At 37.2% G+C, this 25,641-nt stretch overlaps 1 protein-coding gene across 3 annotated transcripts in view; it reads right to left on the reverse strand.

The window, feature by feature from the left end:
* The window catches only part of RELN (reelin), a 520,521-nt gene that overhangs the window by 422,156 nt on the left and 72,724 nt on the right, over nt 1-25,641 (reverse strand). The window lies entirely within an intron of this gene.

Below are 25,641 nucleotides of genomic sequence, written 5' to 3' on the forward strand. Positions count from 1 at the left end.
AGCTCCTGAGCTACACGGGAATGTTCATAGCAAGAAGTTGGCCAATTCTACCCATTGAGAGCACTGACAACAGAGGACAGAAGGTCAGCCACCCTTATTTCTCTTTTGGGAATGCTACCAAGAACTTAATGTGTAACTTACGAGTTAAAGTGCATAACTCACGGAAAGTGTGAAAAGCCATATACAATTTTATACTTCTGAGAGTCAAGAGGGTTTAGTGAGCCTAGTGTAAGGCTACCAGAGGGAAATCTTTTTACTTTTCAGTCACTGTTGATAGAAACAGGCTTAGATGGAGTCAGAGCCACTCCTTCCCCAGAAGATACTACATCTTCTCCAGCATTATCTTATTCTTTCCACCTGACAGACTGAGAAAGGGGGGCAGGGCAGGCAGAGACACTGAAACTACAAAGGGGTTTGACACTGTAAATATTGAGGAAGGTTCTGTCAAACAAGTAAGTTTTCTACAGTTATCTACAAAGACTCAAACACTCCCTTGTTAGAGGAAAATAAGACACTATAAAAAGCACCAACCCTAAAATCCTAGCATAAAACCAGGCACTAGAAACATTTTCCCAACCTCCTCCAAGCAGGTAGCACAACATAGAATTTGTGCCAGCTAAAAACGTGACCTTTCCAATTCTGATTTAGTTGGCAGTTTTAGTGTGGAGTTCTCTGAACTCTGGCCAAATAGTTACCACCAAATGAATTCTTTTTTCAGTTCTGTGACCTTTTTGTTAATGCAGCCCTCCTCTCTCACGTTTGACTTCACTCCAGCCCTTCCATGGCACCTCTGGCAAACACTCTTGCAGTCTGCTCATCACTATGTCTCTGGTTTTCTTCTCCTATGTCTTACAGGTCTTCACTATTGATACTGCAGTCATACCTATGTCTTGGATCTGCATAGGCACTCTGAACTTTTTTTTTTTTTTAAGGTTTTTCTTTCCAGTTAAGCAAGACTGTCAATTCTTCTCATTGCAACTTTGGCCCAATGTGTCCATCAGACTGTAGAAGATTGTCGCTGGGATTCACACTATAACAGGGGTCCCCAACTGCAGGGCCACAGAGCAGTAGTGGTCCCTGGCCCATGAGGAACCAGGCCACACAGCAGGAGGTAAGGTGAACAGCCTGAGCTCTGCCTCCTGTCAGATCAGCAGCAGCATTAGATTCTCACAGAAGCACAAACCCTATTGTGAACTGCGCATGCAAGGGATCTAGGTTGTGTACTCCTTACGAGACTCGAACAATAAATGTAATGTGCTTGAATCATCCCCAAACCATCCCCACCCCCTACTGTCTGTGGAAAAATCATCTTCCAAGAAACTAATCCCCAGTGCCAAAAAGGTTGGGGACCACTGCACTATGATACTCAATTAAGGGGGACACCAGGGCCTTATAGCATTTAAGCAATCAAGCCTCCTATATAAGCACCAGGACATGGTATGACCCCAGAGTCCTGTCCTGTCTCTGAATCACAAAGTGGGTAGCAGCAATTGAAAGTGGAATTCCATTGTCCAGGCACGATGGCTCACGCCTGTAATCCCAGCACTTTGGGAGGCTGAGGCGGGCAGATAATGAGGTCAGGAGTTCGAGACCACCCTGACCAACATGGTGAAACCCCGTCTCTACTAAAAATACAAAAATTAGCTGGGCATGGTGGTGAGCACCTGTAATCCCAGCTGTAATCCCTCAGGAGGTTGAGGGAGGAGAATCGCTTGAATCTGGGAGGCAGAGGTTGCAGTGAGCAGAGATCACACCATTGCACTCCAGCCTGAACAACAGAGCAAGACTCTGTCTCAAAAAAACAAAACAAAACAAAAAACAAAAAGAAAGTAGAATTCCATCCAAGTGTTTATTTGCTAGAGAAGACATTAACAACTGACATCTAGCTGGGTCATCATTTTCTCTAAAAAGTCTTCCTCACCCATTCTGCTTGAGCTAGAACAAACTCTTCCATCTTAAAAACAACACTGTTCAGCTTAGACACTTTAGGGCTTATATTAATTGGGATTATATGCATGAAACTGGTTTGTAAATTACAGCATATCATACAAATGTTCTGGTCAGGATGGTGATTCTTATCTTATTGTGCTGGCCATGGTAATTAATGTCTCCTGTGAAGCAGGAGGCCCAATTCCAATGAGTGCACAATGACTACATCAGGCTCGGTATTCTCCCGTCTAGCATAACCCCTACTATAATAGTGAGCATGTTCAATGCTTAAATGGGTGACTCCTCCTGCAGATTTTACTCCCAGCTTTTTGCCAAATTTCTGCTAGTTCCCTTCTCCTCTACTCCACCTCAGCAACACTTCAAAGGACATGCTGGGCCTTATCCTCACTTGGAATTGTTGCACCTGTGAAGTTTCAACTCCCCACCATCCTGGATCTTCCCACATGCTCCTCTTCTTCCAGTTCTTACCACCTTATCTCATGTTACTATCTATTCATTATTAATTTTTTTCAATAAAAATTGTATCACCTATATGACCACATTGAGCTCTCTGATTTATTTACTTCTCTTAAATTCCATTCCTAATACCCTCAAGCCTCAGGTTTTTTTCTAACCAGTTCATATCCAATGCACTCTGGACACTTTCTTTCCAGTATTCTAGACACCCTTTCTTCAACCCACAGGAACAGAATGAACAAAAGGAAGGAAGAATGTCGTATGTAGGGTAAGAGGAAGAATGTATCAGAGGCACAGAATGGAATTATTGCTGGGAAGCAACTGTCCCATCTAGAGCTATATTTTTCAACATCTCCTTCCCCTACTCCAATGTATTCAGACAAAGCCATACAACTATTTTTCACTCATATTCCAAATGATGTATTACTCTGAGCCAAGACAGTTAAGAAGAAGTCACACCTTCTTTTCTCTGCTTTCCTTCTTTAATCAGTTGGAAATTGATGTCCAAGGTGACCTTGGAAGCCTTATGGAGACAGTAGAGCCTCCGTCATTCAGGAACCGAATGACTATGTGGAGCAAAGCCTTCCATGCTGACCAACAACACCCATGATGGGCTGATACACAAGTGAGGACAGAAATTCTATTGTTTACACCATTGAAATTTTACACACACATGTGACAGCACCCACTAATTTCCTAACAAATTTAAAGGGTGAAAGGGAAGATTAAAAACATTTATGAAGAGCATGTGTTACACATTAGTACTTTTTTCCTCTGTGATTTCATACAATTCTTCCCTATGACACCACAGTCATGGGGAAATATATCCACTTTCCAGACGTGTATTAGGGAATATGGGTAACTTTTTTATAAGATCACAACCAATTTCTGTTCAGATTTATTTTGGAGTCTTTAGAGATTTTATATAGAGCTAACACATTTGTAGTATTTTATAATCAGGAACTCATAATATTTCCCAAATATTTGAAAGAACAATTATGAATAGGGAGCATAAAACCCTTATTCAATAATTGGAAAAATACTTTAACATGCACTTTTATGGTATACTTTAAAATATCATTTCCAGTAGAGACTCATACTATCACTCTGAAACTAGGATCACTGTAGGAAATTCCTGTAGGCATGTAGGAAATAACATCTTTCAGAATATACCTATGATCAATCACTAATCTCTATTCACAAATATAACAGGAAAGCTGATGGCTTAGCCAAAGGGGTCTTTAGTTCTGAGCTCAACGCAGAAATTTTGAAAGAGAAGAGAGGGGGACTGACAGGTTTCTGTGACTGATCATGTAGAAAGGGTCTTCAAGGGAGGCCAAAAGGAATTCTCTGTACAGTCCAAGTTCATGGGTAGAGGAGAAAAATATATTGCACAGAGAGAAGAGAAAAAAATTAGTTTCTCTTTTCTGCTCCCAAAAGCTGTGTTCCCAGGTGACTCCACATGAAGATGGAATATAAGGATGCCAGCACTCAGCTAGGGAGAGCCAGACCCCCCAGAAATTCCTGTACAGGATGCAGAACTCTCAGGTGGGACTCATGAAGTTAGAAGCCCAAGAATGTGTGTATCCAGGCTAGGACTTGTCTCTTTCCTTCCTTGTCTGTCTCCAGCTCTTGATCTCCTTTATAGGGTAATTTTCACAAGGAAATAAAGTTCTTGTCACTTCCTTATTGCATGAGAACTATTAGAAAAACACAAAACTGCATTGGAATATGAATATTGAGAGCTCATTAAGTCTTAAAATGTTTATCATTCCAATGTTTCCTTAGCCAAATAAGGTAATGCATGACCTTGTTCTCTGAGGAGGCTTACTAGTCATTGAAAGTACAAATGCAAATTTTATATGCTAAAGATCTAATGTATATATAGATATCCGAACATAACTGTACACACACTTAAGCAACCACAGTGTTGGAGAGACCTTTTAAGGCAGTGAGTACTTTTCAAACTTCTTTTAATACCACAGTCCAGAGCAGACAATAGTCATTTTCCTTTGCAACCAAAGACACGCAAGTACACCCTCACATAACCAAAAAAATTCAAGAAACAATACTTATGTTTGTCATGACATGTTTAAACATTAACTGCAGAACAGCACATAGCCCCCAAAGGTTGAGGATCACTAAGATAGAGTAATGTGTATAATGAATCAGTACCTTGGTTAAGTGATTCCCCATCATAAGAGCAGACTAATATATAAGTAAAACAATCGCACAGCACTTATTCTCCTTCCTGTGTTCCTTGAAGAGAAACTACTCTCAGGCATAGCCGAACGCTGAATAGAAGTGAATAAATTATAACTTATTAAAATTCCTATTTCAATAACTTCTAAAATTTTCAGTGTGTTAAATGCGCATGTACAACTATTAAAATGTTACTGCTACAAAGTCTTCCTCATGCATTTTCTTTTATTTCAAGAGAAACTAGCAAGAACATTCTTCATATCTACCAACCTATGAAACCATAGTTTTACCACATGTTCTACCACCTCCCTATCTTTTGAACAATTCAGCATTTCGTTATTATAAAACTTTTCCAAGTTCTACAAGATTTTTGACCTACAGTATACTCTTCATTGCAGTAAAGATTTTGCAGAAATAGTTTTAATCAACAGCATGCATCATAAATAATTGAAGCTTTAGGCTTTGCCTAGTGACTAAAAGACTCCCCCAAACAAATGCAATTTCAAAACACTTAAATCTCAAGCAGTGCATATTAAATGCTTGACAGTACCCACGCCCTCATTAGTCTAAATAAAGAAATTGAAAACAGATTTAAAAGCATGCTATTTTTTACTAAAACTGTTAACTTTTTTAAATGGTTTAATGTATGTGTTTTCAAATACATTCGAAGAATGACATAATGGTAATTCCTGCATTAACAAAAAAAAATAGAAAATGGGAAGTCAAGTTTTTATTTTCTTCTTTGTGAATCTCCAGTTACCGATTTCATGCACTCAAGTCCTAACTCTAATATGCAGAAAAATGCAGAGGCAGCTGTGGACCAATTTCATATGGAAATATTAAGGCTGAGAAAGCCCATGCAATTATTAGGATCAAGAGAAAAGCAAATTATGAAGCCTCAAATTTTGTATGTAAGCAGCAGATAAGCAACCAGCAGTTGGTGTGTTTAATACAGAAAGCCAAAGTAACACTGCATCTTTAATGTAATGACCTGACCTCTGCCCTCAGCACTCTAATGCAGAGCCAAAATCATACACTTACCCTGCTCATGCTCTGCTCTGGCTCAACCATGTAATCTTTACATAGTGTGTATATTTATTTTTTTATTTGACAGGAGAACTTCATCTGTAAACTTTCTTGACTAAAATCAACTTGGCACCAACTCGTCAGTTAATTAACTGTTAACAGATTCTTCTAGGTACGACTATTACATGGATATTTTATCTTCCTGTTAATTGGTAATTATGCACTGGCAAGAAAAACAGTGTTTCTTTCCAATTATCGCAGAACTCAGTGATTATTTAAACTTGGCTAATTAGCATTAGAGGGCTGTACATCTTCTGGGCAAATTGTGTTTGATAATCCTTATTAAAATATACATGGCGGTTGTTGACTTGTAAGAGGAAAAAAAAAGTGGTAGTTCAAAGGGTATTAGATACCACACGAGGCAAATGGGGGCCCATTAAAATTTCCCCAACTGCTCTAATGAGAATGCCGAGGGTCATTTCTGCCTAGTTTACCATCTGTTTGGTTTCTGGCATGTGGCTCTGGTGAGAAGGGAGTGTCCGGAAGCCCATTTGGCTTATCACAGTATAATCCAGGGGTCTGAAGCAATTTCAGTCATTTATAAAGTGGTACATTGAAGTCAGAAATGTATACATGCCCGAAGAATGAAAAACTTTTAAGTGTAAAGATGATGCTACATCATGAAAATGGTCCTGATTTTTTTTTTTAAACAGGCAGGCACTGCTTAAAAAGAAACTTTTAGAAACATTGTGTATCAACTCTAGTATCTACTTTGGAACTCACCCAAAGGTTGTGAGATTGAAAAATAACTACTTTTTAATAGCTAGGCTCTATCACCTGGAGCATACGTTAAAAAAATTGCATTGAGATAGGCAATGGCTTACTAGACGGCATACAGAAAGCAATTATCATACAAGAAAAAAATGATAAATTAGAATTTATCAAAATAAACTACTCAACTTAAGGCAACATGGAGAAAAAAGAATAGGCAAGCCATGAATGGAAAAATATATTCACAAAACATATATCTGATAGAGGACTGATACACAGGATATATTACAAACTACTATTACTCAATAATAAAAAGACAACTCAATTTTTTTAAATGGCTGTAAGATTTGAACAGACCCTTGACAAAAGTGGCCATTAAGCACAGGAAAAAGTGCTCAGTATCAATAGTTATCTGGGAAATGCAAATTAAAACTACAGTGAGATAACACCACACACCTACCAACATGGCTAAAATTAGAAACACTGACACCACCGAATGCTGAAGATGCAGAGCAATTGCAACTCTAATGCTATGTTGGTGAGTGTGTTAAAAGGTACACCATTTTGAAAAAGAAGTCTGGTAGTTTCTCACAAAACAAAACCCAGCAACGCCACTACTAGGTATTTGCCCAATAAAAGTGAAAATACATATTCACAAAGAGACTTGTACAAGAATGTTCATAGCAGCTGTATGCATAATAACCCAAAACTACTAACAACTCAGGTGTCCAATAGCAGGAGGATGGAAGAACAAACATAAACATACTACTCAACAATAAAAAAGAACAAACTACCGAGTAAAGAAGTTGGCCAAAAAAGTACATACTGAATGGCTGTATTTACATAAAGTTCTAGAAAAGGCAAAACTAATCTATGGTTGAATAAAACAAAACAGAGATTGCCTCTGGGTAGTAGGGTGAGAGGTGACAGAGGAGAGATACGAGGGAACTTCTGAGATTAGGGTAATGATAGGGAAGGGCTGGGGTTACACAGGCATGTACATTTATTAAATCTCACCTCATATATCCTTAAGATGTGTGCATATCATTGGATACAAACTTTACAAACATGGTATTTGCTGTAAAATTTTTTCAATTTTGATGTACGTTTGAAATTTTTCATAATAAAATGTTGAACAATAGACTGATACGACTTCAATTAAATACATATTAAATTACTATATTAGTCTCTTCTCACGCTGCTAATAAAGACATACCTGAGACTGCATAACTTTTAAAGAGGTTTAATGGACTTACACTTCCACGTGGCTGGGGAGGCCTCACAATCATGGCAGAAGGTGAAGGAGGAGCAAAGGTATGTCTTACACGGCAGCAGGCAAGAAAGCTTGTGTAGGGGAACTCCCCTTTATAAAACCATCAGATCTCATGAGACCTATTCACTATCACAAGAACAGCATAGAAAAAACCCATCCCCATGATTAAATTACCTCCGACTGGGTCCTTCCCACAACACGTGGGGATTATTACAATTCAAGGTGAGAGCTGGGTGGAGACATAGAGCCAAACCATATCAATTACTTCTTAAAATAAAATCAGGTCATTAGCTGAGTGTCAACACACAATATAAAACCATGCAAATATAACTGTTGAAACAGCAATTTCTTTCATCAAAGTTGATAGCATTCCTTTCACCAATTCACTTGGTGACATCAGCTTTGGACACAGGAGAGTAGGTGCTACTGCTTGTGTGTTTGTCTTCTGTGCTTCTACCAGTGTGCTTACCTGGTGTGTGCTCACATGTGTATTTATGTGGTGTGTGCCCCTACATTTGTTTATTCCATTTGAACCTGTTATTCTCCTAATATTACTTCATTAAACGTTAGTTAAACTGATGAAAAATGAATATTCCTAAGAAGAGAGTTGTTTATATACAAAACTAGCTGGAATGTTTTGGAAAGACTTGACAAAAATAAGCTAAAGAAATCTTATTTTAAAATTATGGTGGAAAAGGCACCTGTTAAAGATTGCAAAATAAAAGCCATAAGGATCTAGAATTCTGCACACAGACTCCTTCACAAATCTGGTTCATTTTCTTGCTCCACTTTAAAGAAACCAAAACAGGAAATGTGGCTTACGTAACAAAATCCTAGTGAAACTCCAATCCGTGGATCCATATTTAAAGAACAATTCTCAGATGACATCTGAAAACTGGCAAATTTATGACCTGGCCATCCTATTTAATATCAAGACCCACATAAGTACTTCCAGTCACTCTCTCCCTAGCCTACTTCCTCCCTATTGGATTGATCGCTTTTTAACAAACTAATTAAAACTACAGTTTAATTAGTTATTCATAGAAAATAAACAATGAGCATGTCTAACCAATTTATTAACTGACTCAATGCTAGTACTGACCATGTCAAATAACAGTTTCTTAAGTAGGTGAGTGTGGATATGGGTGTGTAGTTTTCTACAGCTTCTTAAGTAGGTGAGTGTGGATATGGGTGTGTAGTTTTCTACAGTTTCTTAAGCAGGTGAGTGTGGATATGGGTGTGTAGGTATTTGAAGAAGGAAGGTAAATTTCTAAACTCTCTTTATTTCAATTATGCAGTAATCATTTTGTCCTACCATTATTATTTAAAAATATTATTTTAATGAGAGTATACTAGTCCTTGCTCTTAATATGATAACTTATTTAATCATTTCCCTATTATTGGGCATTTAGAAATTTTTCAAAATTTTCCTATCATAGTGTTTTGATGAACAATGATATACAAACTGTTTGTATTTCCATTCATAAAAATTTATAAAAGATTCACAAAAGCAAAATAACTTACATTAACATTTTAATGGCTCTGTTTATATAGTGTCAAATTGGTTTCTGGATAACTAAACCAATATTCACTAAAAACAACAATAAATATCTATTTTTTAGCACTGGTGCCACTATTGAGTGTGCGTAACTTTAAACATCTTTGCCAAAGTTAAATAAGGGTGTCTCATACTGTTGTAATTAAGCATTTTTATTAGCAGTAAGTTGAATATTTTGCTCACATATATTGAACATTTGTATTTCTTTGTAAATGCTCTGAGTTTTTGAGACTTTTCTATTAGGAAATTGGTTGTTTAAAAGCTAAAGGCCCCTTTAAAGCTAGAGCAAAATGTTTGTTCATCATTTTAATTTTTAAAAATTAGCATTTTTAAATTACACAAGCAATTATTCTTCACTGTCAGAAAATTAGAAAGTAGAGAAGAAAAGTATTAGATGTTTTAAGATTAAGCCATTCTTATAGTCCAGGGATTTAAATAAATCAATTTAGTCATGATGGATTATTCTTTAAAACGTGCTTCCCAAACTGTCCCATACAAAACTAGTTCTAAGATAGATAGACCACTAGCCAGACTAATAAAGAAGAAAAGAGAGAAGAATCGAATAAACGCAATAAAAAATGATAAAGGGGATATCACCACTGATCCCACAGAAATACAGTACTGTCAGAGAATACTATAAACACCTCTACTTAAATAAACTGGAAAATCTAGCAGAAATTGATAAATTCCTGGACACAAACACCCTCCCAAGACTAAACCAGGAAGAAGTAGAATCCCTGAATAAACCACAAACAGTTCTGAAATTGAGGCAATAATTAATAGCCTACCAACCAAAAAAAGTCCAGGACCAGACAGATTCACAGCCGAATTCAACCAGAGGTACAACGAGGAACTGGTACCATTCCTTCTGAAACTATTCCGAACATTAGGAAAAGGACTCCTCCCTAACTCATTTTATGAGGCCGGCATCATCCTGATACCAAAACCTGGCAGAGACACAACAAAAAAAGAAAATTTCAGGCCAATATCCCTGATGAACATCAATGCGAAAATCCTCTATAAAATACTAGCAAACCGAATCCAGCAGCACATCAAAAAGCTTATCCACCATGATCAAGTTGGCTTCATCCCTGGGATGCAAGTCTGGTTCAACATACACAACATACACAAATTAATAAACGTAATCCATCACATAAACAGAACCAACGACAAAAACCACATTATCTCAATAGATGCAGAAAAGGCCTTTGACAAAATTCAACACCCTTCATGCTAAAAACTCTCAATAAACTGGGTATTGATGGAACATATCTCAAAATAATAAGAGCTATTTATGACAAACCCACAGCCAATATCACACTGAATGGGCAAAAGCTGGAAGCATTTCTTTGAAAACCAGCACAAGGCAAGGATGCTCTCTCTCACCACTCCTATTCAACACAGTATTGGAAGTTCTGGCCAGGGCAATCAGGCAGGAGAAAGAAATAAAGGGTATTCAATTAGGAAAAGAGGAAGTCAAATAGTCCCTGTTTGCAGATGACATGATTGTATATTTAGAAAACCCCATCGACTCAGCCCAAAATCTCCTCAAGCTGATTAGCAACTTCAGCAAAGTCTCAGGATACAAAATCAACGTGCAAAAATCACAAGCATTTCTATAAACCAATAACACAAACAGAAAGCCAAACCATGAGTGAACTCCCATTCACAATTGCTACTAAGAGAATAAAACACCTAGGAATACAACTTAGAAGATATGTGAAGGACCTCTTCAGGGAGAAATACAAACCTCTGCTCAACGAAATAAGAGAGGACACAAACAAATGGAATAACACCGCATGCTCATGTATAGGAAGAATCAATATCATGAAAATGGCCATACTGCCCAAAGTAATTTATAGATTCAATGCCATCCATCACCAACAAGCTACCACTGACTTTCTTGACAGAATTGGAAATAAACTACTTTAAAGTTCATATGGAACAAAAAAAGAGCCCGCATAGCCAAGACAATCCTGGGCAAGAAAAACAAAGCTGGAGGCATCATGCTACCTGACTTCAAACTATACTACAAGGCTATAGTAACCAAAACAACATGGTACTGGTACCAAAACAGTGGTACCAGATGGGGTTTTCTAAATATACAATCACGTTATCTGCAAATACAGACCAATGGAACACAACAGAGGCCTCAGAAGTAACACCACACATCTCCAACCATCTGATCTTTGACGAACCTGACACAAACAAGCAATGGGGAAAATATTCCCTACTTAATAAATGCTGTTGGGAAAACTGGCTAGCTATATGCAGAAAACTGAAGCTGGACCCCTTCCTCACACCTTATATAAAAATCAACTCAAGATGGATCAAAAACTTAAATGTAAGAAATAGGACCATAAAAATCTTAGAAGAAAACCTGGGCAATACCATTCAGGATGTAGGCATGGGCAAAGATGTAAATAGATGTTCTTTGGGGTGAAAAAAACCTCCATGTTAAGATAAATTTTTGAAAGAATGCTTATCATATGGTATTCTTGAAAATTCACACCGTCCATACTGTTACAACTCAACAACAAAAAGACTGATAGCCTAATTTAAAAAATTGGAAAAAGACTTGAATGGACATCTCTCCAAAGAAGATGTACAATGGCCAATAAGCACATAAAAATATACTCAGTGTCATTAATCATTAGGGAATTGAAAATCAAACCACAATGAGATACCACTTCATGTCTATGAAGTTGGCTATAAATAAGTAAAACAAAAAAAAGCAAATGTTGGGAAGGATGTGGAGAAACTGAACCTCTCATACATTGCTAGTGAGAATGTAAAATGGTACAGTTGCTACATGAAGCAGTTTGGCAGTTCCTCAAAAAATTAAAAGAATTACCACAAGACCTAGCAATTCTACACCCAGGTATATACTCAAGAAAATTTCAAACAGATGTTCACACAAAAACTTGTACACAAAGATTCATGGCAACATTATTTGTAATAGCCAAAAGTGGAAACAATCCAAATTTCCATCAATAGATTGAATGAATATAAAATATGGAATATCCATACTATGGAATATTATTCAGTCACAATAAGAATAAAGTACTAACACGTGCTTCAATATGGAGAAACTTGGAAAACATGTAAGTGAAAGAAGCTAGTCACAAAAGGTCACATGTTGTATGTTTCCATTTATAGGAAATGTCCAGAATAGGCAAATCCAGAGACAGAAAGAAGACTAGTGGCTGCCTGGGGATGAGAGGTGGGAGAATTTGGGACTGACTCCTAATAGATACAGGAATTTTTTCTGTAGTGTTAAAAATCTTTTCAAATTAGTGGTGATGGTTGCATAATATAGTGAATATACTAAGAATCACTGAATTGTATACAAAATGCTAAATTTTATGTATGTGATTTGTGTCTCAAAAAACACACTACTGTTTAACTTTGTTTAACCAGAATATTCCAAGCTTTTTTTATATTGCAATACTCTTTTTCCATGTGAGACTTATTAATATATCATGCAGCACTAATGTTTGCAACAGCACAGTGTGGGGAAAGCTGGCTATTAACACAATATTTTAAAATTCATTCTAAGATATGGCTGACATCAGCTCCTTGCTGAAAAAGGGATAAGAAGAAGAAAGAAACAGAGAGGCTAGGGATAAACTTCATCAGCCTCATAATTACTCTAGAGCTGATCGTTTGTCCCACTCTCTAGAAAAAGAAAGCCAAATCCCAGTTAAGTTCTTCTCTTATTAGTAACAGATTTCTCTGTTTTTGTTATTATTGAAATGCTATCAAATCATATAAAAGTCAGGTTAAAAAAGAATCTTCTCATAATCAAATAATTATCTTTAAAAGAAAACTATTAAAGCAAAACATCTTTCCAAAATATGATCTTTGATAACTATATTTATTTTACTTTTAATTTGCTATTTACAAGAGTTCAAGTGGAGAGGAACTTTTCCGAAAGAGAACCAGAAATAACATAATTAACTTGATAATAACAACAACATGGTTCTGATGTATGAAAACATGTAGGAAGAAAAGCAGGAGAAGAGCTCAATCTGAATTTTTACCAAAATATTAACAATTTTGCTATTCTGTTTTCCAAAATGGCAACTCCCACACTAACAAGTATCTTTCCATTCAGACATTCAGAGTCCCGAAAACAGTAATTTAGTTGTGTGCTTGCCTCAGAGAACAGCCTACATCTCTATTATGCTAAATGCAAAACTCAGCATTGGAGGGTTGAAAACAAACTACAAAACAGAAGACAAAAGTGGAAACAGAACTCTCATTTGGTGAAGTGTCTTTATTGGACTCCTACATCTACTTTCAAATTCTTATGCTGCATCAAGAACTATTTTCTAGGACATGCCAAGAATTCACTTTCACTACTTTAAAAAATATCTCAATGATAATTATCAGAATCACATCTAGGAAGCAATAACATTATACAATTATTTTAAGTTTTTCTTGGATTTAACTGCCAGGAAAAGTCAACTTTATCCAAGAGTATTTATAAGTCAATGAGTGTGAACATGGAACTCATTCATCATTATCTGGAAAACCCAAAAAAGGGCTGGAAAACCTCAAACCTCAAGAGTAAACCACACTACAAATAAAATGACTGCGAGGTCAGAGTCAACCTTTGAAGTTTATTCCCTGAAGCGTATACTTCAATCCTGTCTCCTGTTAAAATGAACAGTCTGACATACTCAGAAAAATGCCACTCTCCTTAGAAAACAGCATCTCTTATCAGCAAAGACCCATGATTCCTAAGTGTTTTTTTTTTTTCCTCAATTCGTATTTAAGAAAGAGAGAGAAAAGTATTCCTGATTCTGTTTTCATCTGGTGAGGGATAAGGCTTCATTTACGGAAACTTATGTTCCAGAATTCTTAAACTTTGGCACATGAGAAAGTATCCCATGTAATGACCTCCTGCTGTGTTCCTGTTCATTCTCTCTCAGTCATCAGAGCAAATGTCTGCTTTAATAACAGAAATAAAGTTATGCTTTGCCAAGACAGAAGAAATATCTCACAAATACATTTTTAACACAAACAGGCAAAATTATAACATTATTTTCAAAAATCATAACTTATAAAGCTTAGTGGCAACTTCTATCAGAGAATCTGCTCGAAAATGTACATTTCCTGACGTTCTTTTTTTTGTTTTTGATATGATTATATATATGTTTCCTATATATGATTTATATACATATCAATTTTCTATATGATTCTGAGCATATTCATTTGAACAGATATAAGGAAGAGAAAGGAACTAGAAGAACTGCTCTTCCTTAGGGATATATTTTTAAAGTATCTACAATGGTTTCTGAGTACATATCTTTTTTTGTTTTTGTTTTTTTTTAAGTTCCGGGATACATGTGCAGAATGTGCAGGTTTGTTACATAGGTATATATGTGCCACAGTGGTTTGCTGCACCTATCAACCCGTCATCTAGGTTTTAAGCTCCACGTACATTAGCTATTTGTCCTAATGCTCTCCCTACCTTCACTCCCCACCCCCGACAGGCCCCAGGTGTGTGTTGTTCCCCTCCCTGTGTCCATGTGTTCTCATTTGTTCAACTCCCACTTATAAGTGAGAACATGCAGTGTTTGGTTTTCTATTCCTGTGTTAGTTTGCTGAGGATGATGACTTCCAGCTTCATCCATGTCCCTGCAAAGGACATGATCTCGTTCCTTTTTATGGCTGCACAGTATTCCATAGTGTGTATGTACCACATTTTCCTTATCTAGTCTATCACTGATGGGCATTTGGGCTGGTTCCATGTCTTTGCTATTGTAAATAGTGCTGCAATAAACATACGTGTCCATGTGTCTTCATAGTAGAATGATTTATATCCCTTTGGTTATATATCCAGTAATGGGATTGCTGGGTCAAATGGTATTTCTGGTTCTAGATCCTTGGGGGATCGCCACACTGTATTCCACAATGCTTGAACTAACTTACATTCCCACCAACAGTGTAAAAGCATTCCTATTTCTCCACAGCCACACCAGCATCTACTGTTTCTTGACTTTACATATCTTATCAGGACTAAATTCCTGTATCTATGATCTGTGAAGTGTCCAGAGAAAACTGACATGAAAATTTTCTTAAGGAGTTAGGAAATGGATGAGTCTCATGTGGAATGTGTGTTTTTGTTTGCCTAAAGGAAAGAAAACAAGTGACTTAATTACTTTTTAACAAACGCTTATCATTTTCAATTTTATGAGAAATTATATGAGAAAGGTGCTGAAGTTAAAGCAAGGGATTGCATCTTCATACAAGAGAATCTTCCTTAATCATTTCAATTGACATAATATTAAAATATATTCCCAAGAAACTGCAGACTTATCATTTCTGGAAAGAAAATGAAATAAAAACTGGAAAGAGATGAAATAAGAACCTAATAATGTAACATTAAGACACCAACATGCTGTAAGATACGAGGCTGGACTGCCAATCCCTTGAAGTTCTTTCTTTTTTTTTTTTTTTTTTTTTTTTTGAGATAGTCTCGCTTTGTCGCCCAGGCTGAAGTGCAGTGGTGCAATCTCTGCTCACTGCAACCTCTGCCTCCGGGGTTCAAGTGATTCTCCTGTCTCAGCCTCCTGAGTTATTGGGACTACAGACATGTGCCAACACACCTGGCTGATTTTTATATTTTTAGTAGAGACAGGGTTTCACTGTATTGGCCAGGCTAGTCTCAAACTCCTGACGAGTGTTCTACCCACCTCACCCTCCCAAAGTGCTGGGATTACAGGCGTGAGCCACTGCTTCCTGCCCTCTATTTTCTTAATTCTATAGAAGATACTTAATCACTGTCCTACCTGCAAATATTAGTGTCTGCCACCTCCAGGAGAGAAATGGACAAAGAGGTAGCCAGGATGATCAATTTCCCCAGGACCTCTTTTCATAAGATTAACATATATTTGTATAGTTTTAAATGCATGTATAGATGTGTACACATATATGGACAAATACAGATTTAGAAATATCCTCAAACTTAAAGACAGTAATACTCTCCTCCCCACCCGCCACCCCACCTGGCCCAGTCTATACCCAAACACTTGTGCAGACACATGCATTTACTAAGGGCAGCTCAAATACCTTACGAATCCTCAAAGATTGTTATTGGTCTATTCATTCAGTAAATATTTATTGAGCACTGGTAATGTGCCACAGGAGTGAAGATGACTTCACAGGAGTGAAGATGACTAGGTTATCTCTTTGTCTTCAAAGAGACTTAAAGGTTTTTAAACAAGCAAATTTGGTAGCTTGTTAGAGGTGACTGGTGGAGGTCCGAGAAGACGGAGAAGCACAGAGGAGGGAGTGGAGAATTCCGCAGAGGTAGCGGGAAGGGAGGAGCAGAGGGGAAGGGTTCTAAAGTTTTAATAGAGGAGGTAAGTATGGAAGGGGGCCCTAAAAGATGGCAGAGGGTTTGCCCCGGAGACCGAGCCAGAAAGAATTCCAAGGGACACAAACAAGGGCAGTAGACGTTTAAAAGAGCTGGAATTTTGAAGCTGTGTGTGGGTTATTTTAATTAGTGCAAGGGGGTATATGTGCATATGTAGTGGGAGTAGGTGTCTGGAAAAGAGGCTGAGAAGAGGTGTGGGAAAGGACAGCAGGGTTAGAGCAGAGAGGGCCTTTTCTCAGTCAAGGTTCTTTGGGTGATGATAAAAATCAAGTCAAGCTGGCTTGGGCTGCAAAGGGAGTTTAATGAGAGGTTGCAGGGCTCAGTCTGAATTACAGCTCTGCAACTCCCTAAGCAAGCATAACCTCCAGCAAGTTACTTATGCTCTTTTTGCCTTGGGTTCTTTATCCATAAAATAAGGAGAATTATAGTACAATTTTTTTTAGGATCAAAAGAGTTAATACCTGTAACACACCGGGCAGATAGCAAGTGCTTGATAATGTTAGCTATGTTTATGGTTTCTTAGAATCCCAAAATATCTAAGCCTGATGAAAAGTAAGCCTAAAATAGGAGCCTGGAAAGCTCTGGTACCTCAGGCAGCATTCTGACTCTCTCTCTCCTCCTCTCTCTGCTCATGATTCCTCTGAGCCATTATAGAGCATGGCTGCCCATAGCTCCTGAATGTTTACTTGTTCCTTGGATTCAGCTCATAAAGAGTTGGACTGGAATTGACATGTCTCAATTCCTAACTCCTGTGCTAGTATATTTGACATAGCTTGGCTTTTGTACCTTATGGTTTAAACTAAGGCCAAAAGGTTAGGGTAAAAACATGATACAGTGGCCTATCTCTCCTGAGTGGCAGGAAAGGAGGGCAGAGGAGAAATCTGTCTTGATTTCTAAGCATAACTATTTTCACATCTGAGCCACAGAACAGGCTAAGCAATTTTAATCTTCAGAGGTTTTGAGCCACGGATGAATATCTAAGGAATGTGGTGGTCCTATTGCTTTGTGTCCTCCTTAAACTTTTTTTTCCTATTTACACAGCCCTAATTCCTTTTAAGAATCTGGTAACTGCCAAATATCCATCCACTAAACAACAAAAGACATATCCATACAATGGAATATTATTCATCTATAAAAAGAAGTAGTGATATATGTTATGCCAGGATAAACCTTGAAAACATGTTAAGTAAAAAAAGCCAGGCACAGCCAGGCGCGGTGGTACATGCCTGTAATCCCAACACCTTGGGAGGCCGAGGCGGTCGGATCATGAGGTCAGGAGACTGAGACCATCCTGGCCAACGTGGTGAAACCCCGTCTCTACTAAAAACACAAAAATTAGCTAGGCATGGTGGTGCACACCTGTAGTCCCAGCTTCTCGGGAGGCTGAGGCAGGAGAACCGCTTGAACCCAGGAGGTGGAGGTTGCAATAAGTTGAGATGATGTGCCACTGCACTCCAGCCTGGGCAACAAGATCAAGTCTCTGAAAAAAAAAAAAAAAAAAGCCAGGCACAAAAGGCTGCATGTTATATGGTTCCACTTAAATGAAATGTCCAGAATAAGCAAATCCATAGAGACAGAAAGCAGATTAGTGGTGGCCCAGGGGCTGAGGGGAGAAGAGAATAGAGAGTGACTGCTAATGGATACAGGACTCCTTTTGGAGGTGACATTAGCTTTCTGGAATTAGTGGTGTTAGCTGTACAATCTTGTGAATATACTGCAAATCACTGAAATGTAGCCTTTAAAATGGTAAATTTTATAGTATGTAAATTATAGCTTTAAAAGAATATCTGAGAACTGGATATGATGTCAGAAAGCCTGTTTTTTTTCTTTTTTTAAAAAAAACTTATTTTTTTTTTAAGTTTTAAGTTCTGGGATACATGTACAGAACATGCAGATTTGTTACACAGGTATACGTGTGCCATGGTGGTTTGCTGCACGCATCAACCCGTCATTTAGGTTTTACGCTCCTCATGCATTAGGTATTTGTATTAATGTTCTCCCTCTCCTTGCCCCCTTACCCCAGCAACAGGCCCCAGTGTGTGACGTTCCTCTCCCTGTGTCCATGTGTTCTCATTGTTCAACTCCCACTTATGAGTGAGAACATGAGGTGAACACCTGGTTTTATCCTCACACTTACACTATCTCCTGCAATAGTCATCACTGGCCTTCCCAAGCATTGCTTCCTTACCTATACACTGGGGGTGGCGCTGAGCCAGGCTCTAGGGGAGGTCCATTCCAGCTCTGAATTCTGTGGGTAAGAAACTGAGTGCAGCTCCCCAAAATTAAAGTGAACTTCTCAAACCTCTGTCACTGGAACAATCTTCTCATTCTATTGCCCTTCTCAAAGAAAGGATTCTTACTTCATTCCGAGTCTTTAAATACCTTTTTTGAGCATATAATATATACTAGGTATTTGAACTGATAATCTCATTTAATCCATCCAACAACTTTATGAACTGGGCACCATGGTTATTCTTGGTTTACAAATGCAGACATGGAGGTAAGTATGTTGCTCAAGTTAGCAAGAAACAGGGCTGGGCATGGAACCTGAGCTGCCTAACTCCAGAGTTCATGTACTGAGCCACCAGGTTGAACTGACTTTCTCTACTAATTCCTCCACCTTGGCTCAAATCTCATGCCCTTGAATATCTGCTTTAACAATTTATTGGTTAATTAATTCAATAGCTGTATATTTGTCATGCTCACTATTTTAGTAAGTGATTCTTTTCAAGTTAGCTATTTGGAAGTTGGGAAATATCCCTGAATTATTTATCATATGTCAAATATAAACTAGATAAAACTATTTCTTAATGAAGGTAAGAATGGAATACTCAAATGGAATGAATAAAGACCAAATGTAAGTTAATATCCTGTTAAAAGGAGAAATTAATGGCAATTTCATCTCTTGTCAGCTCTGCTCTTTGTACCATTGGCTAGAGTAATTTGTTTAATTAATCTGAAGTCTTCTTGTTAATTACAGATCATTTACCATACCCAATAAAACATCATGCCTTTGAATTCCTCAAGTATGCTTAAATTGCATTTACTTCTGTGTTTCTTTGTAAAGAGGCAGACAAAATAAATTTAGCCAGGTTATTCTAAGTAAAGCATTAGCTTAATTTAGGCTAGTAAATAAGTACCACTACTTATACAATACTCTATTTAATGAAATTGTGAATGGCTGTCCCTCTTCATGAATATTAAGCCCTAAATATGTTCATGCATTCATAATGTACATCTCAGTCACACAGACAAGACACCTAAGATTCAACTGCTGCTAATGCCCTGGGGAGTATGGGCCTTGGCGATAATTAGCAAATTTGTAATAGGTTCTACTTAGTCTTAATGTGAAGGATAATGAAAAGTTAGCATATAGGCCCTGCATTTCTATGTTCAGTGAAAAATAAAACAAAATAGTAAAAACTTCATCCTGGCAATGAAACATTACCATAAAATCTAAAATTATTAATGAAGTACAATTTTTATTAACTAGTGACCAATATAAGATTTACTAAAGTTTGAAGTTTTTCTTAAAATATTTAAATAATTCACTCGGGAGGCTGAGGCTGGAGAATTGCTTGAACCTGGGAGGTGGATGTTGTAGTGATCTGAGATTGCGCCACTGCACTCCAGCCTGGGTAACAAAGCAAGACTTCATCTCAAAAACAAACAATATATATTAAATATATATATATAATATATATATTTAAATAATTCATTTTGTAATTACACTCCTGTCTACCTAAACTGTCAAATCACATTGAAAATAATCTGATAATTAAGTTAAAAATTTCCAATACTATGTTTTAAAGATAGTGTTGAAAATACTAGTTTTATGTTAATTGCTTAATCTCTATTAAAAATATGACATGAATAACTGAATGTTTAAGAGAAAAAATTACAAAAAATTCCTACACCTGTTCACCACATTCCCCCCGAACTTGGATTTAATCAAATTTTGTCACTTTAAGCTTTTTTTTTTTTTTTTTGAGACATTCTTGCACTGTTGCCCAGGCTGGAGTGCAATGGTGTGATCTCGGCTCACTGCAAACCTCCACCTCCCGGGTTCAAGTGATTCTCCTGCCTCAGCCTCCCGAGTACCTGGGATTACAGGTGCATGCCACTATGCCTGGCTAATTTTTTGTATTTTTAGTAGAGATGGGGTTTGACTATGTTGGCCAGGCTGGTCTTGAACTCCTGACCTTGTGATCTGCCCCCCTTGGCCTCCCAAAGTGCTGGGATTACAGGCGTGACCCACTGTGCCCAGCCTTTTAAGCATTTTTTAACTTAAATGATTGTATTTAGAATTCCTAATTATTACAGAACAAAGAAATGAAACACATAGAAAATTACAAGAGTTTAAGTAAAAAAGTGCTATAATGGCTGATGTATTAGCTGAGCAAGATTATCTAGGAAGTACAAAGACCTTAATTTATGGAAGGTCTAACAATTTGAAATTTGGCTGCATTCATCAGACCTGCAAACCTGATTCTCAGGTTTCAGAGCCAGAATATAAAAAATTGGGTAAAATCTCTATCTTTTATAACCAGGATTCTAAATCTTAAGTAAATGCATTTCAGCCCTGGAAAAGGAACAATTTTGTATGAAAGGATATTCAAATAACCCTTCATTGAGCGACCACAATGAGCCTTGAAGATTTACATGATTGAGCTGGAATTCAAAGTCAAAGACAAGAGAGAAGCATTTTTTTTTTTTCTGGGATGCACAAAGAGATATCCATAATTAAACATCACACTTCCCAAGGGCAGCATGTTTTCTTATATTGACAAGTAAAATGAGGTATTTCAAATCAGGCATTGCTGGCTTACAGTCATCTTTTGCATAGCTATTGTCTTAACGTATTTCTGGCTATTAGGCATTTGTCTATTTTTGGTCAGTGAGGCACGCATGCTAAAGAATTCTGGCTTTGCATAAAAAGCTGTAGTAATGTTAGTGGAATTACATTTCTACAGCAATATCTTAAGTATAATTATGGACATTTTGGCTAGTCATACACACATTTTACATTCAAAGAAGAGTAGCTGTAACTTTAGTGTAATTAGTACAATTAAAATAACTACTACAAGTAGGAAAAAAACTTTCAGAAGTACCTATTTAGACTTACTAAATGCTTTACTCTGCCTTATTTGTCACAGCTAGTTAAACATATTGCACATTAATCCTGTGATATGTTGGGGAAATGCCAAATAAACCACATTTGCTTAACATTCCATCAAAAAAGTCAGAGACTAATGATAGATTATGTATTCAATAACTCTTTTGTTCTAGGTCAAAAAGTGCCACATTACTTTAGCCTGACCCTACCATAACTACTAACTACCAAAAAGCAGCAATATGTAGAAATTATGCCTTCTATAATTTTCCTCTACTTTCCTACCCTAATCAAATTAAATGTTTAATTTTGTTTTTAACTTGTAAAGAATATGTTAAACTTAGATCAAATACCCCAAAAATTAATGTGCTTTTTTTCAAAAGTGGCCATTTTATTTAAAAAGACATTTTACCTCCTGCTTTCCATTCTAAACATTATTCATGAAAATTAACTTTGTTATATAATATCCAGGCATATTATCAAATTTTACTTTTAAAGTTATTTACTACTGTCACATAAATACACATAATATTATTTGGATATTATCAGAACTTAATAAAATATCTCACCTACCTATACATCCATATAAAACACATGTCCTATAAAAATGCAAAGGATCTAGTGTAAGACCTGAGCTATGGAAGTCACTGATGGGCTCTGCCCAAGCTCAAAAGTGTCGTTGGACCATTAAACCAATGATACAGGGTTGCCTGTGAGAGGAAGGTTAGGTGCAATTTAGGCTAATCAAAATATATTTTAATTCAAGTACAAATAGACCTTTTACAGCTTTCAAAGTTACCATAGGAAATGTCTTGAAGACCAGGTCTCTTAAATAATTTGTAACAATTTTATTCTTAGTTTGTTTGTCTTACTAGCTAAAATCTGAGGCAATATGATATATGCATTTTATATGTTCTCTCAAAATGTGCTTACAACACACTGAGGAATGATCTTTAATGATTTTCCTTATGTAAAGGAACTGACAAACTATCAAATGATAGTTCCCCGCACTGACAAATGATAGTTCCTTAATTCAGCCAAGTCTCCTCAAATCATCTCAGCCTATATATCCCAGATTAATTACATTTCAGAACTGGTTTTTTTTTTTTTTTTTGCTCCCCCTATAGGAAGTGTATATAAGCCCTGGACTAAGGAAATGGTCTGCTTCAGTTTCCAAGATTATAATCTGGAAAAGCTAATTTTATCGAGTGTTTTTTTATGTGCTAATGGCTTTACATAAATCACTTCCTCCTTTAATTATCAGGGCTACCCAGCATCTTATGAAGAAGGTAACCTTATCATCATCATGTCATATATGAGAAAATTAAGCTTAGAGAGGTTAAACGACTTGGCTGAGGCACATAACTAAGAGATGAATGCTGCATCTACAAGCAGGTCAATGTGACTCACAGCCTGAACTCTTATCCCCCCACATCTGGCTCCTTCTTGTTGCCGATGCCCGCCTGTACCTTGGACACCTTACACGCCTTGCCATATCAGAATCTTTTTTTTTTTTTTTTTAATTATACTTTAAGTTTTAGGGTACATGTGCACATTGTGCAGGTTAGTTACATATGTATACATGTGCCATGCTGGTGCGCTGCACCCACTAACTCGTCATCTAGCATTAGGTATATCTCCCAATGCTATCCCTCCCCCCTCCCCCCTCCCCACCACAGTCCCCAGAGTATGATACCACAGAACAATCTTTCTGAACCCCCTACTGGGCTCTACAGTGTGTTCTCCATACTGACCTCAGAGTGATCTCTTTAAAATGAAAGGTTTGTGGAATCATTCCTCAGCCTAAAACCCTCAATGCCTTTCCTTTCACTCAGGATAAAGGCCCCAAACTTACAATATCCTGAATGGTCTGGCTCTAGTCTCCTATCTAGCCGTATCCCCTTCCCTCTTGATTCCAAGTCCAGCCACTCCAAGGTTTTCTTTCAGTTCCTAGAACATAGCCAGCCTCTTCCCACCTGTGGCCTTTGCACCTGCTGTTCTTTCCTTTGGGTATGCTGTGCCCCACCATCCACAGACCTTTAGTTAATAATCTCTACTCCTTCATAGCTCTACTCAAATACCATTTCCTCAGGAACACCTTTCCAAATTACACCACACTTTACTCAAGACTGGATCTAGTTTCTCTGTCATACCCTTTCCCAGCACTCAGTACACTTCTTTGCCAGCCCCTAGCAAGGTTTGCTATGACATATTTACATGACCATTTAATCAACATCTGTCTTTCCACTAGAATAGAAGTCCTCACACTTTAACATGGATCAACATCACCTGGAGTGTTTATTTCAAAAAATGATCACAGGATCCCACCCCTAGAATTTCTGATTCACTGTGTTTGAAGTCTACAATTATGCAGTTACTACTTTCCAGGTGATGCTGATGGCTGGATTGGGCACTGATCCAGTACAGTGGTTCTCAATCCTGGATAAACATTAGAACCACCTAGACAGCTTTAAAAAATCACCAATGCTCAGGCCCTCACACCCAGAGGTTTTAATTGGACTAGGCTGGATCCTAGAAGGTCTTATTCCAAATATTGCATACTTATACTAAAAAAATTTTGTTTACCTAAAATTCAAATTTAACAAAGTGTCTGGTAGTTTTACTTGCTGAATCTGACAACTCTACTTATGAATCCTGCTGCAACAAAACAGGTGGTATGTAATATACTTATGTACTTATATACATATGACTATGACCTGACCCTTCCTCTCTGCAGAGCAGAAAAAGGATGGGACTAAATAAGTGGAATTTGTAGACCTAAGAGGACATTTTTCCCCTGAGGTTTGGACCTTAGAAGTAGTTACCAACAGACTGCGAAATCTAACCTGGGATCTTTTTAAAATACAGCAAATTCTCAAATGTGAAATCATTTAAAATGATGACTGAATGACTTCGAGGTTTCCTTAAGCTGTGGGCTGTGGACCTCATCTTGGGCAAGCAGTAACAATGCAGCATCAACACTGTTGCTCTGACATCAGCGAATGAGTCATCTGGGCAGGGCTACTGCTGGGACTCGACACTTCATATATCAAAAGGAGGTAGAAAATTTATTTATTTGATAAACATCATAGAAAAAAATAAAATGTTGAACACATAACTTTGTGTCTGATAATGCAATTCTATCCTTCTCACATCTATGGATGAAGTCCTGTGTAATCTTTCAATTTTGGAGTAAGATCAGTAATTTCATATCCTACATAAACTGATATATTAAGTTTGCATTTTTGATGCTGTGAAGGATCTACTTAATCCCAGCCTGGCATGTTTAACAGCATTATGGGTAAACTAGAGATTCCTAAGTTGAGACTCCTCTGAGATTAATGGACATCACGTGGTCTTCTGTTTTAAGGCCTCTGATTTAAGGACAGGTCTCTGATTTAAGGACATTCAAATATTTTAAGTATTAAATAGGATTCTTCTATGAATACTCATAGAACTCAATAATTTTATCAAATATTGCTATCTTCTGCTTTATACAATGTTCAGTTGCCAGATTTAACACGACACTTTTCATTAACCATAATATTTTAAGAACTGTTTATGAGAACAGATTACTGAATGATTGCGTGGACATCAGAGCAAATTCCAGCCACTTAAGTAACAGAATATGGAAATTTACATGAACCCCAGAGGACCAAGTATAATTGCGGCAGTGGAGGGAGAGAATGATAGAAAGTTCATCATGCCAAGATCAAGGTTAGCTGCACATTTACATGACTTATTTCAATTCACCCAACATCAAGCAAACACACACAAAAACAAAACACTTCAGATTATTTTCTTGGAAGTAATAAAGGTCTAACACTGTTAAAACAGATACTTTAAAACATAAGATCTATGACTGTATAAAATACCCCCAAATTTCTGGTTTGTGAGAATAGCTT

This window comes from Pan paniscus, chromosome 6 (assembly GCF_029289425.2).
Source record: "Pan paniscus chromosome 6, NHGRI_mPanPan1-v2.0_pri, whole genome shotgun sequence".
NCBI lineage: Eukaryota > Metazoa > Chordata > Mammalia > Primates > Hominidae > Pan > Pan paniscus.